Below are 14,468 nucleotides of genomic sequence, written 5' to 3' on the forward strand. Positions count from 1 at the left end.
AATCCATCAATCGATTGCTAAAATTATCATCAATCAACAATACTATCCAAGGCAAAAATGCAATTGATTTATTTATCTTTAACATTATTTTAATCGATCGATTGATTTTATCTTGTTTTCTTTTTTTTCGACTTTAAAAACCAGTTTTTTTTCGCAAAGTTTTTCAAATCTTTCAAAAAAAAAACAAACAAAATTCTTATCGATTTGATTACGCAGAATTTTCTCAACAACGAAAACATTCAATTCGTCTGCGAACAAAAAAGAAAAACATGAGAAAACAAGGTTTTTCCCATTTTTTCAATGAATGGATCATATGATACAAACAAGAATCCCAATAAATATTATATAGCCAAAAAAAAAAAATGGAAGTAGTGGTTAAAATCATTCAAAGAATGTCATATTAATATTATCAAAAAAACACCAGCAACTACAGTCAACATCAAACCATTCAAATTGAATCTTTGTATCCACCAAAAAAAAAAAGAAGAAAAACAAAAATGAAAACAAAAATAAGACAGGCGCCATAATATCATTTGGAATATAACATATATATAGAAAGCAAATACACATTTGTCACTATATGTTATTTTGTTTTTTTTGTTCTTACTAAACATTTATTATGATTATTATGATGATTATCAATAACAGAAAAACTAGAAAAGAAAAAATATAAATTATCCACAGAAAAAAAATATGACAGAAAGAATGATAATATGAGAGAAGTGAGAGAGATATATAGTGAGATAGCAAAGAAAAAAAAAAGATCGATAATACCCAACAAGGCAATGCAACAGAGAGTATGCATAAACCCATAACCAACCAACACACACACACGTCACCAGAAATCATCATCAAAAAGCAGCAGCAACCCAATTTCAACCAAAACAGAAAAATATAACAGGACCATAAACGAAAAAAAAAGAAAATCCAAAAAAAAAAAAACAAATTTTTTCTCAATGTAATAATAATTGGAACGACGACGTACAGAGACAGAGTAAAAAAAGTGAAAGACACACACAAACACACACACATTTGTGTTTTTGCCTTAAGAAATCCATTCTACACAGAAGATTCTACAGAAGATTCTTGTTTCATTTTGATTCTTGAATTATATTCTGTAATAGAATGAAAATTTCTTTTTTCAATTCAAGAAAGAATAAAGACAACCTATATATAGAAAATATATTTTTGTTAAAAATAGAAAATTTTATTTTTATCTTCGTCGTCGTTGTTGTTGTTGTTGTTAGTGATTATTATCAATTTTGTTGTTGTTGTTGTTGTTGATTTCATCGTTGTCATCGTAAAAAGAAAACAAAGATCAAGTGAAAGTGTTTTATAATAACCGGTGATGAAAACAAACAAACAAATCAATTGTTTTTCAATGTTGATCCAATCATTTGATCCTTTTTTTTTTTTTTGCTTTTGCTTTTCTCATCACATCAATCAATCAATCCAAATTCAATGTCATCGATAAATTTACCTTGATTTAATTGTCATTTGTTGTTGTTGTTGTTAATTGATTTCAAAGAATTATCAATTTTTTTTCTGTTGTTTTTCTCTTGAAATTTTCATTGTCATTTTCATTCATATGAAAAAAAATTTGGCCGACCCAATTTGAATTTATGGTCCGCCTTTATCTACACTCTTGGTTTATTGCCTGCTGTTGTTGACCAATGTCCATATTCAAAACCAATTCATTCGGCATGTTGATCTCGATTCGTCAACAACAAACGACAACGACAAATGAATTTTAAATTGTAATTTATCAATTTGGTTTTCTGTTTGTTATCATTCGTTAAATGTTGTGAAAAAATTTTTTTTGTTTTGAATCTTCATTCTGTATATGGTGAATGTTATATGTGTTGTTCACGATGAAAAAAAGTGTATATCATCGAATCAACTTATCGATTGATTGATTGATTGATTAATTTGTTTTTGTTACGGTTTGTTTTTGTTTCATAGTTTTTTTTTCGTTTACGTTCCACATGTTTTTTGAAGACCAAAAAATTATGAAATCATGTGATAATCATCATCATCATCAAGAAATGACTGATTGATTGATTTGTTGTGTAATGTGATCTGAATATTCTCAAAAAAAAAAATGAAATAAAAGTTTATTTTTTAAATTTTTGATTATCAGCTTTTAATTATTTTCATCAAATCATCATCATTTATCAACGTAGAATTCTATGAAATCTTTCAATAAATTCGGTAAATTTTTAATTGTTGATCTTGAATTTCAGTTTTTTTTTGTTCAAACAAATCAATTATTCTATTGTAATTCGAGAGAGAAAGTTTTAGTTTGTTTCAAGAATTCAGTTAAAAAAAATACAAAATTTCATCATTTATTTATCATTTTTTTTTCATTTTAAAAAATAAATAAAAAGAATCCAAAAGAAAAACTAACCCGAGAAAAAATTGTTACGCAAACTCAAAAATTTTTTTTCTTCTAGTTTTACATTTACATCCGAACTACGATGCACTGATTATCAGTGGGTTATTTGAAGTATGTCGGCATCTTTTCTTTGGCATGTGAATTTTGGATGTTTCTATTGCCCACTGACCGACTGACCTGATGAGAGAGAGAGAGAGAGAGAGAGAGAAAAAAAAATCCAGAATGATAGTAGCATCAACAACAATAATGTTGTTATGAATTCTTTAGTCAAAAGAATTTCATTATACATACACAGAGGTAGAATGAGAGAAAAAAAAGGTCGGATACCCTTTTTGCGTTGCGTGTGTTTTTTTTTCCGACGTCAACTCTGTACCGATTATTTTTGCCCATACAAAATAACCGGAACAACAACAGCGCATATGCTTCATAAACACACATTAGAATAGAATAATAAAGATTTTTGATTTTCCACATTGCTTACGTCATCATGGATTGAATAATTCTGTTTTTTTTTATTTATTCATTTTTTTTGTTTGTCATTATTAGTTCATTTATTGTTGACTTTGTTATTAAATGTATTTCTTTTCTGTATTTATTTGTCTGATGAATTCAGAAGAAATTGAAATAATCAATAATCATTTTCTTCAAGCGTTATTGATGTATATTATTTTTTGTGAGAAGTTTCTCTTCATTTTCATTCCAGTTTATTCAACATATTTTATTGATTTCCTTTAGGGTTTTTTTTGGTTTTGTTTTCACACACAAATAATAATCGAAAATTATCACAGAAAAACCGCTTATTTTGAATTCTTTTTTTTTAATTTTAATATGATTTCAATAAATCCAGTAAAGATTAACTAAAAATGCATTACGCACACATTGTTATCTTTTTTTCAAACATTCATTCAATACAGTAGTACATCTTGTCTATTTATTCTCAATGTTAATTGCGTAATATATGGATTTATTTTTAGAATTTTCACTTGAAATACACCTACACACACATAATACACAAACAAAGAAAATTTTTCTGGTATCTTTTTTTTTAAATGCCATCAATAATTCTAATTGATCATCAATGAATTATTTGTTGATATAAAAAATGGTAGCTCGAATAATAATAATAATAATAATAATGAAAAAACAATTCTGGATAAGAATAATAAGAATCCGATAAACAAAATTTAGGTAGGTAGAATATAATAATAATAATAATAAGCAATATAGCAAAATATGAAACACAATAAAACCTATTGCAAAGTGAGATTTTATAAAAAATTTATAACATTAAATTGTTATATTTTTAAAAGATGATTATTATTAATAATAATAAAATTAACCATAGAGATTATCAATCAATCAATGATTGTCATGTGATATTGTCAACAATAATAATAGCAGCAGCAGCAACAAATTATCTATTGCTTTTAAATATAATTTTTATTATTATCATTATTATTATTCTTGGTTTCAATGATTATCTATTAACAACAAGGAGAAATTTTTTATTTTGTTTGCATACATTCTGATCATAAAAATATCATTATGAATGAAGATAGTGATAAAAATTAACTGTCAATCATATTTTTTTACATGAGATAATTATATTATTTATACAACCGGGTTATATTATATAATCGGTCGGTTATTTTCATAGGAAAACCATTTTTTTCAAACATTTTCTATTGAAAAAAATGAATGTAGATGACCTTTATTCGTATTCAAAGGATGTTTTTCCTGTCATACACTTCGATATACACACTGATATTTGCTGTGTTAAATTTCCATAAGGATCTAGTTTCCTCACCAAAAGAAACTAACAGTAAAACCAATAACTAACCTTCTTTTTTTTCCTTACTTCAAACAATCAAATAACATGGGCTTGACTTGGAAGGCTTGGCATCTTCATTCCAATCATTGAACTGAATTTTTTTTCCTATTTCATTTCTTCAATCATGATTATAAGCAGGTGATCATCTTGCATCTTGAACAACAATAAATGTGCGATATACTTGATATATGATGATGATGATGATGATGATTATAATCAAACAAAACAAAGCCAATAAAGACGAGAGCAAAAAAACGAAAATCGGAAACTAAAATGATGATGATGAATCAAACTAAACCGAAACAAAATCGGGTATTTTAGATAGAAGCAATAGAGAGAGAGAAAAAACGGTACTTAAAATAAATTTCGACCTTTGACCTGTTTGTAACAAAACAAAACAAAAAAAAAAAGAGAAAAAATGAAACAGATAGATCCGAAGTTGTCACACACACACAATGAATCGGAAAAAAATAAATTTGGAACAATCAACAATTTATGAAATTATGAACCACCACCACCACCACACCGGTCACTCACTACACCAATTGACCATCTGAACGATTGTTTAGATCTGATTGAATGAATATATGAACAAACAAACGAACGAAAAAGAAAAAATGAATTATAAGGTGATGAATAGTGAATATATCGCTATAGTTGTTGTTGTTTTGGGAAACAAAAATATATATCGGGAAATTTCTCTATCCATCTGACTACTGACTGAAAAATTATCAAATAGAAAAAAAAATAGCCATAGAAAGAAAACAAAAATAAAAAACCGGACATTTGACAATATTTTTATGATTTACGTTTATTTGGATTTTATTTATTCATTTTGTTGTTGTTGTATGAAATACGTGTACGCACGAGCTACCCAAAAAAATAAAAAGTAAATTTGATAGGTTATAATAATGTCCGAAACTATTGGTCCTTCAAATTCATTTTTGGATCGAGAGAGAGAGAGCGAGAGACATATTGACCCAGTCAGATATGAAAATAAAATCAGTCTCAATTTAACAACAACAACAACAAAATGCAGCCGGATTTTTTTTCCAAAAAAAAAGTTTACTGACCGACTGACTTGAAATTTGAATTGAATTTTTTTCGGTTCGGTTTGGTTTGGGTTTCTGAACAACACCCTCACCTTACATTTCATTTGAAAAATATGAATGAATGATCAATGGTAGTAGTAGTTGTTGTTGTAGGCAAAAATGACAAATGTTGATCCAAAAGTTTTAGTTACAACGTAGGCTATAAACAACAACAATAAAAACCGAAAGGCATTTCTTCATCATGTTTTTTACATTTCATTTCATTTCATCAAATCAAAGATCCATTATCTCACTGGCCAATCAAACCAAAAAATACAATGTCCTAGTTGGTCAGTTTTTTTTGCCCCGATCGCATCCACCATTCTCTTCCAAAAACTCCTCTTCGATCACTATTGAAAAAAAACATGTAGAAAATTTACATAAAAAAAATACATACACCAATCATAAAATCAATGAATGGTAAAATTGAACAACAACAATTCAAATTATCATCACCTTGTGTATACGAATTATTGTAATGTTTATTATTGGCAATTATGATTATGGGAAAAAAACCACAATCATCATTCAGATTAATCTCTTTTTTTTGAGTGTCAAGAATTAATTGTTATCATTTGTCAAATGACTTGACATCATTGTGTGTGGAGCACGTGCTTGTATGTGTGATAAATTATGCTAATCCGATCTATTTTTTGGAGAAAAAATGGAAAATTTTCTCAGTTTTTTTTTCTGGTGAAAAAAAACCAAATAACTGAGACTAAGACTAATCTCGATTGAACTAGTTTTTTTTCCTACCTTCCACCCTCAATTTATTTTTCAATCGAAAAGCAACGAACAATCAATACATTTTAGATCCAAATTTAAAATGAAAAAAAAAATCAATCTGATTGATATTTGAAATGACAGAATCACAGAAATAGATTCGTCATGGATTTTTCATATGTCACTTGGTTATCAATAAAATTAAAGAAGAAAAAAAAATTACTTTGATAAATAAAATGATGATTCAAGCAGTCGTGAATAGTGAAACAGAGAACGAAAATCTTGACAGATTTTTTCTTTCTCTCTCTTCACCAATTTTGATTGACACGTTTTGTTGTAAATTCATAAATGTTTTTTCCATATTTTCGTTGATTGACCTTTCTCAAAAGTTTAGAGATAAAAAAAACACAGGTAAATTAACCCTTTATTCATAAAGTACTAATGAATACTTCAGTTGACATAATTAATATTCAACAAACAAAATTACAAAATTTTAATATACTTGTTTATGAATTATGTAAAATTACATTTTTTTTATTTTTTTTAAACGGCGAAAAAATTCTTGTTTTTTTATTCAGCACCCATTCGAAAACTACAGGAATTAGTTGATTTGGGTAATAAATTTTTTTCCAAAAATGACCTTGGGTGTTTTAAAATTTCAACAACATTCATTATTTACCAAGGGGTAATTTGTAAATGAAAACAACACCAAATTGTCAACAACTTTCACTTTGACAATTTCATTTTCGAAAAAAAAGAGAATAAAAAAAACAAACGAATCATTTACGCTTTCGATTTTCTTTTCGAAACTTTTTGTTTTTTTTATTGCACCCGAACGATCCATTACTTTTTTTTTGTTTGCCATAATCATCATTGATCACCATTGATCATCATTATCGATTTGTTTATGGTCAAAATATATTTTCATTCATGTCTCCTTAATTATTCTCTGTTGAAAGTATTTTGTTTTGTTTTGTTTTTTTTCTTGTCATTGTTTTTGTTTGAAAGAATGCCGCCAACATAGATAAGTGAAAGTTGTTGTTGTTGTTTTTTTGTTCAATGTTTGATCTGAATATATTTTTTTTACGACACTTGCATATATTTCTCTGGTTTCTCATGTTTTAATTGAAATTTTCGCTCCAATTTCATTTTTTCATCTTCTTCTGTTGTTTTCAAAATTCAGAGAATTCTTTTCACTTTTTTTTTGTTGTCGTTCGTAATAATAAAAAGAAATTAAGAAAGTAAAATGCTTCTGTTCGGACAGAATATGTTTAAATGATTATATTTTTTTCTACTTTTACAACCTTTGAAATGTTGAAAATTGATCAGATTGGATTTGAAAAAGAAAAAGAAAGAGCAATAGAATCGCTACCTTTCATCATCATCATTTAGTTGTTTCAAAACGAAAAAAAAGTTTATAATTTGGAAAAGTTTTATTTTTTTAAAAAAAGAGGACAAAAAATTTCCAACTTCACACAATAATCATTGCCTAATTTTAAACCTGTGAAAAAATTTCCGGGAAATTTTTCTGTACTGAAATGCAAGTTCCAATGAATTAAATGGAAACAAAACAAAAACAAAATTAATGAACAGAATTTGAAATGAGAAAATTGCCAATTAAAAAATTTAATAGTCATTATTTTGTATAGCAAAAGTATAAGTAAACATCCATAACATCACATGATAATGATATTGGCCCCCTCAATGAACTTGTAGTGAAAAATTTTTCTTTCATTTTCAAATTCTTTATTCAAATTTTTCTTTTCGGAATATTCCGTTTATTATGTTTAAGAATCAAAACAAAATTATAATTGTTTTGCTTATTGATTTGCGTACATAGTTCTGCGATTGACAGAAATCTTTTTGAAATGAAACTGAATGAAAAAAAAAACAATTTCTTCGTATCGATCCAAGTAAATTCTTATAAGTGAAAATCTGTTTTCCACCTTTTTTTCTGTACTCTTTCTTCTTTCAACTATACAACAATTCTACGGCGACAGAATGGAAAAATCACAGAATCATCATAAGTTATAGAAAGAACAAAAAAAACAAAACAAAATTGATTTTCACAATTCAAGGTTACATTACTTTTCTTTTTTTATTAAATATATTTATTATTGTCAACAATTTCCATGGAAATTTCTCCGAAAGAAATGGGGGGAAGAAAATATCGAAAACAACAAGAACAACGATAAATGAAAAACAAACAAACAAAACCAAACCAACAAAAACAACAACATCTGATAATGAAAATCTATATAATCTTTACATGTTGTTGTTGTTCATGAGAAAAGAATATTCATGTTTTATAAAGAAACAAAATACTTATTATCATTATTATTATTACTTTTAAGAAGGATTTAGAAATGGCCAGAAAAGCAAATATTAAATCCGAAAATGTAATTTAATCATTAACAACTTTTGGATTCTGTTATTTTTCAGTGCAAAAAATTTTCTTGGAAATTTTCGTTAAAGAATATTCCTGTTCATTATTGTTGTAGTTTTGGATACTTTTTCCGAAAAACAAAAAAGTTATTATTATTGAAAAAGAAAGAAAAAGCTGATTTTGAATTTTTTTTCTCCCCCCCCCAAAGAATTACAAATCACAAAAACAACTGGCAAATATTTAATTGATGAAAATGAATTTTTTGTACACCCACTTTTTTTCTAGGAAAAGGAAAATAACAAGCAATTTTTTAATTATAATTATAATTCTTATTTGTATAAAGATTATTATCTTTTTTTTATATAATAATCATAACGTTGTCGTCATTATAAGAATTTATTAAAAAGAAAAAATAAAAAAAAATAAATTTTATCAAGGATTATCATCATTATATAATAATCTTTGTGTTCGTTTTTCTACAAATAATAATAATATTCAATTTTCAATTCAATTCAATTTGTAATATTAGAATCAGAAAAAATCGTAAGACGAAAGTAATGATCATCATGAGAAGATAGAAAAAATTAATTGAATCTTAATACGGATACCAAAAAAAAAAAAAATTCTAGAAAAAACTGGAAAACGAATGAATGGTATCATTATATTAATTATTCAACGATTTTTTTTTGCCGACAAACGACAATATTCTTTTCAAAAAATAATTCGGTTATTCAAAAAAATGATAATCATCGTCATACTTTTCGGGCAATGATGACCTTCATTCATTCATTGAATTGCAATCGAAGGTATTTGTTAATATTGATTTTACCTGCAAAGAATTACAATGAAAACAATAACAAACAAAATTCTATACCTATAGAATGAATAATAATGAAAAAATGAATGATTCACAATCATGATTGCAATCGACTAAAGTAAATCATCAAAACATATATATTTTTTGTAGCCATATATGACGTTATTACCTGAATTCTCTAGATATATAATAGTTTTTCTTGTAAAAAAAAAAATATAAAACTTTCAAGGATAAAATGTACATGTAAATATAATTATTTGAATACCGGTTAGAATTACCAAAGATCCCTTGTCTGTATTTTTTTTCTCTCACACACACACAAAGCAAGACGTCAAGAATCATCAATATTCTGACGGATATAATAGAAAAAAAAATGATTGAAATAACGAGATCAAGTTCAATTTTTTTCCTCTCTTTCCTCTATCATTTTCATAAATAATTTTCATTTGCAAATGATGACATACATGTTCCCGATTATTCATTATTATCTGCAATATTGTAATCAGAGAATGTTAACAAAAAAAACGAAAAAAAGCAAGGTCATCATACAAATTATCAAAAAACGAATGAATTTGAAAATTTGATAGACAAAATAATCTTTTGATTCTAAACTAATAGATGGCGACAGTATGCCAGATTTTTTTCAAAATTTCAATTTTTTGTTTTCAAAATAAATTCTTCTGAAGTTTTATTTATTCATTTTTCAAACGAATAGCTAACCCAATTTCAAATAACAACCAATGATATAAATTGAAAGCTAACGAAAATAACATTGCCGTTTGTTTGTCAATAATAATAATATTCTCATTAAAATCAAATGTATCTACAAATATTGCTTCACTAAACTTTTCCTTTTTCCTGTTTGTTTTTTATTTTCTGATGATGACAATTATGAAAAAAAAACAATTTTTTTTCGTTGTTGTTGATTTTTGTTTGTAATATTCAAAAGAATTTATGGATACCAAAATTAGGTCGAAAACAAAACAAAACAAAATCTAATCATTCAAAAACAACAAATTTTTTTCCAATTCAATCATTTCATCAGGCTACAAATGGCAACAACTTAAAACAAATCATAATAATCAAAACGCGATATAATGATGATAAGATTCTGGGCGCTAGGTGGCGTCATCGATTCGAAATTAGCAACAAAAAAAATCTTGGCCAAAATAAATTAACTTTTTTTTTCATTGAAAATTGATTTGTTTTTGTTTCAACATTTTCGAAATTGAAAAAAAGAAAAGAAAAGAAAATCATTATCATTACGTCATATTAAAAACAACAACAACAACAACAACAACGAAAAACAATCGATCCAAATTTAATCGATATTTTCAGCCAACAATTCGTATCATCATCATCGTCATCATTAAATCACAGTAAGCAATAGAAATAAAACAACAACAACCAAAAAAAAAGAACATTCAACACCACCACCAATGGTGTAATTTAGATGAATTCAGAATTTCAATGAAACAAAATGGTACCGGTTACCCGGTTAGTTGATTGGTTTGTTTATACTAACAACGAAAAACACCATCAAAACGAGAAAGAAAAAAACATGACCATTTTATTTTATTTTTTGTGAAGACAATCAATTGATCAATCAATCAATCATCGATTGATCGATCTATCGTCAATCATTTTTATTTTGTTTGTAAGATCATCATCATCATGTGTGTTTGTATATTAGAAAAAAAAGAATGGTGCATGTTTTTTTTTGTTTCATAATCGAAACTGGTTCAACCTTGTTTCTCCGGCTAATCGAAACCTATATATTCAACAACAATAATAATAACAACAACAACATTGTATTCCAAATATTTTATTTATTTCTACAAGTTTTTAATGATAATAATAATATAAAAAAATGGTAGTAGTCAATAGTTTTCATTTTCTTAGTATGGTGTTTCTCTGTTTACTGAATATATTTTTGCCTGTTAAGATGTGACCTAAATTCTCTTCTTCTTTTTTTTTGGATTCTTTTTTTTCTTCGATTTATTTCTCTCTCTTTTAAATGGTTATTATTGTTTGCTGTTGTTTGGATCAATTTCATTGAACAATGATCTTTTCCTAAAGAAGAAAAAATCTTATAAAAACTCCAATATACGTTTTTTGGTGTCCAGGTTTCATAAGTTTTTTTTTTTAGTTTTAATAATTCATTTTCATTAAAAATCTTTTTTGATTTTGTTTTGTTGTTGAAAATAATCAACAATAACAATCTGATTAACACCTTGTTATAAAAGGATTTTTTTCTTTTCTTTAAATTAATAACAAAACAAAACAAAAAATGAACAAAATCAAATTAAATTGGATTAAAATCGATCCATAGAAAATATCTTTCTTTTGATATCATCAGTAAATTGTCTTCGTTTGTTTTTTTGTTGGTCTTTAATTTTTAATTTTCATTATCATTCGGATTCAAGGTTATGGGTTTTCTTTTCTTTTCTTCTCTTTCCAGACGAAACTTTTTCCAATTCAATCATCATTAAAAACAGAAAAAAAAAGATTTTATTTCCAATTTTTTCTGAACCAATATATCTTATTTTTTTTTCTCTTTTTAAACCATAACCAAGCCCAAAACAAAACAAAACAAAAAAAAACCTTTCCAGAATATCAATATTTCATTTGATAAAAGGAAAAACTTAATACTGTTTTTTTCCCGATTGAAATTTCTCTGATAACAATAATTCTGGAATATTTCTGATGACATTTCATTATTTTTTTTCATTTTCATTTCAGTTTATCTTTCAATTTGATCATTAATTTCAACACAAATAGACAAACCAGAAGCTACTTTTTTCATTCCTCCTAGGATCTGGTCTTCTAGATATATATCTTTGTCTTTGTTTGCATAAAACAAATCAACTTGGTTATCCAAAGAAGAAAGAAACAAAAATCGAAAAGAATTGTCAAGAAACAAATAGAAAATGATTGACCATTCTTTTTTTTGATGATTGGTGGCTGGATAACACGTGCCAATTTTAGTTTTCATGTAAAATGTGTGTGGTTGGCTTTCATTTTGTCCTTTTTTGAAAAAAAATCATTATTTTCACTTAACATTTGATTTTAGTGAATGATTTCCATATGGATGTTTATTTCATATTCGTTCGATGATCATAGTATTTGTGATATATCAAATTGATGATGATGACTACTGTTTGTACAGATAATAAATGGACTGACATTATGACTTTTCCTTTTCTTCTTCTTCTTCTTGTCCTCTTCACACAACATTTATAAACTGTACTGTACTGAACAAACCAGACCAATTTTAACTAATAATAATTCTTTTAAGCTACTAACTGACATTTTTAAGAAAAAGTAATTAATTTAAATCAATTTTACTTGAAAACCAAGGGAAAAAATATTCATTTTCTGTTTCAACAGCTGTCATCTATTTCTTTTTTCTAATGTAGGCGTGTATTCTGGTTTAAATGCACACTGGAAGAAATTTTCTGAATTGACCAGTTTCAGAAAGTTTTTCTTTCTTTCTCTAATCAATGGATTCAATCTTATCTCCATTTTTTCTAAGTAATGGCACGTGCCACGTGCCATTTCTTGGGTCAAATTTTAAATCATGTTAAATAATGTCATGGCTGAGGTCAGCCTTAAAAACCCTTTCCTGCATTTTGCAAATATCAAAAACATTTTCCTTTTCCCCTTAATGTATGTAATTTAATATCTATATCATCTATAAATGAGAATCTTTCAAACAAAAATGAAACTTTTCAACCACAAAAACAACAACGACGACGACAAAAATTTCAATATTTTCAATTACATTACGAAAAACGAAAGAAAGATTTCTTTTTTCAACAACAACAACAACAAAAAAATCTTAAATGCCGCCATAAGCTTAATCGTTGTTGTTGATGATCATCATCATCATTGTCACATATGGCAATATTATTCTATATAAAAGATTCGCTTGATTTTCAATTTCTACAACAAAAAAAAAGTTTTCTTGTTGACACTTTTTTCTTGCTTTTACCATCATCATCATCATAATCAAATGCTCATCAACTGAATTGCCTTTTTGGTTTTGCATTTTTTGTTTTGTTTTGGTTCAGTTTTGGTTTTGGTTTGATGATCTTCCCTGTAATAATGATGATGATGATGTTGATGGTAATGCAATTGCATCCATCGTCGTCGACAACAAGACGATGGATGTTTGGCATTTTGGCATCCAGACAAATAATAATTTTCTTTTTCGTTTCGTAAATTTTTCTTTGCTTGCTTGCTTACTTATATGTTTTTACCATTTTGGAAATACAAATACGCGACAGATTTTATTCCGTTGATAATGATGATACTGTTGTTGTTGTTGTTGATGAACAATATGAATTGAAATGAAATGAAATGAATGATGACAACAACAAACAACCGAATCCATCCATCCAACCAACTAGACAAAGTCAGTCACATCAAATTTTTTTTTCTTCGTTGAACAAAAATTTAAAGAAAACTGAATGATGATGATGATAATGACAACATCCTGCATATTCTAAACTGTTTGTTTGAGAAACTAAACAGTGGAAAAAAAATGACGATTACAGAAGAAGAATAAAGAAGAATTATGCATTGCATAGCAGAATTGTCTCTCTCTCTCTCTCTCTCTCTCTCTCTCTCTCTCTCTCTCTCTCTCTCTCTCTCTCTCTGTATGCATGATGTTGGCAAGATTCATTTTAAATGATAATAATTTTTCAATTTTTTTTCTTCTTCTTACATTTCGAAAAACGATTCTTATTTCATCGTTTGAAGAATTTATTATTGTTGTTGTTGTTGCTGTTGATGATAGAGATGAATTTCATTAGATTTTTTTTCCCATTATTTTTCTACAAGACACTATACTAACTGAATATTCAACAAGTTTTTTTCTTTTTCGCTTGTAAATTCAAAAAAGAAATTACCAAAGCCAAGGAAAAAAACGATTCTTATGAACATATCCTGTGGATTGAAATGTGGATGCAAGTTTCTATCATTCCCGTCTCATTTGATCTCACTTGATTTTTTTTTTTGGCATCATTGCCAAATATTGACGTTGTGTTTTTTCTTTCTTTCTTTCTTTCCTGAAAAACTATTAAAGCAAACGAGACGAATCTTTTATCATTTCGCGAAGAATAAAATAAAATAGTTCGGAAGTCAACCGAATCGATTTTTCTTTCTAATTCAATTCAAGTAACAAAAATTTTCATATGTTTTTTCTTTCTTCAATAAATAAA

General features: G+C 26.8%; 1 protein-coding gene across 1 annotated transcript in view; it reads left to right on the forward strand.

The window, feature by feature from the left end:
• Positions 1 to 2,059: 2,059 nt before the first annotated feature.
• The window catches only part of Mef2 (myocyte enhancer factor 2), a 33,463-nt gene continuing 21,054 nt past the window's right edge, over positions 2,060 to 14,468 (forward strand). Inside the window, exon 1 of the mRNA XM_075821103.1 lies at positions 2,060 to 2,211. The gene's annotated coding sequence lies outside the window, so the exon portion shown is untranslated. The remainder of the gene's footprint in view (positions 2,212 to 14,468) is intronic.

This window comes from Dermatophagoides pteronyssinus, unplaced genomic scaffold, assembly GCF_027571235.1.
Source record: "Dermatophagoides pteronyssinus isolate colony J.1.1.1.1 unplaced genomic scaffold, Derpt_VIB-CSIC_2022.12 sq0008, whole genome shotgun sequence".
Lineage (NCBI taxonomy): Eukaryota > Metazoa > Arthropoda > Arachnida > Sarcoptiformes > Pyroglyphidae > Dermatophagoides > Dermatophagoides pteronyssinus.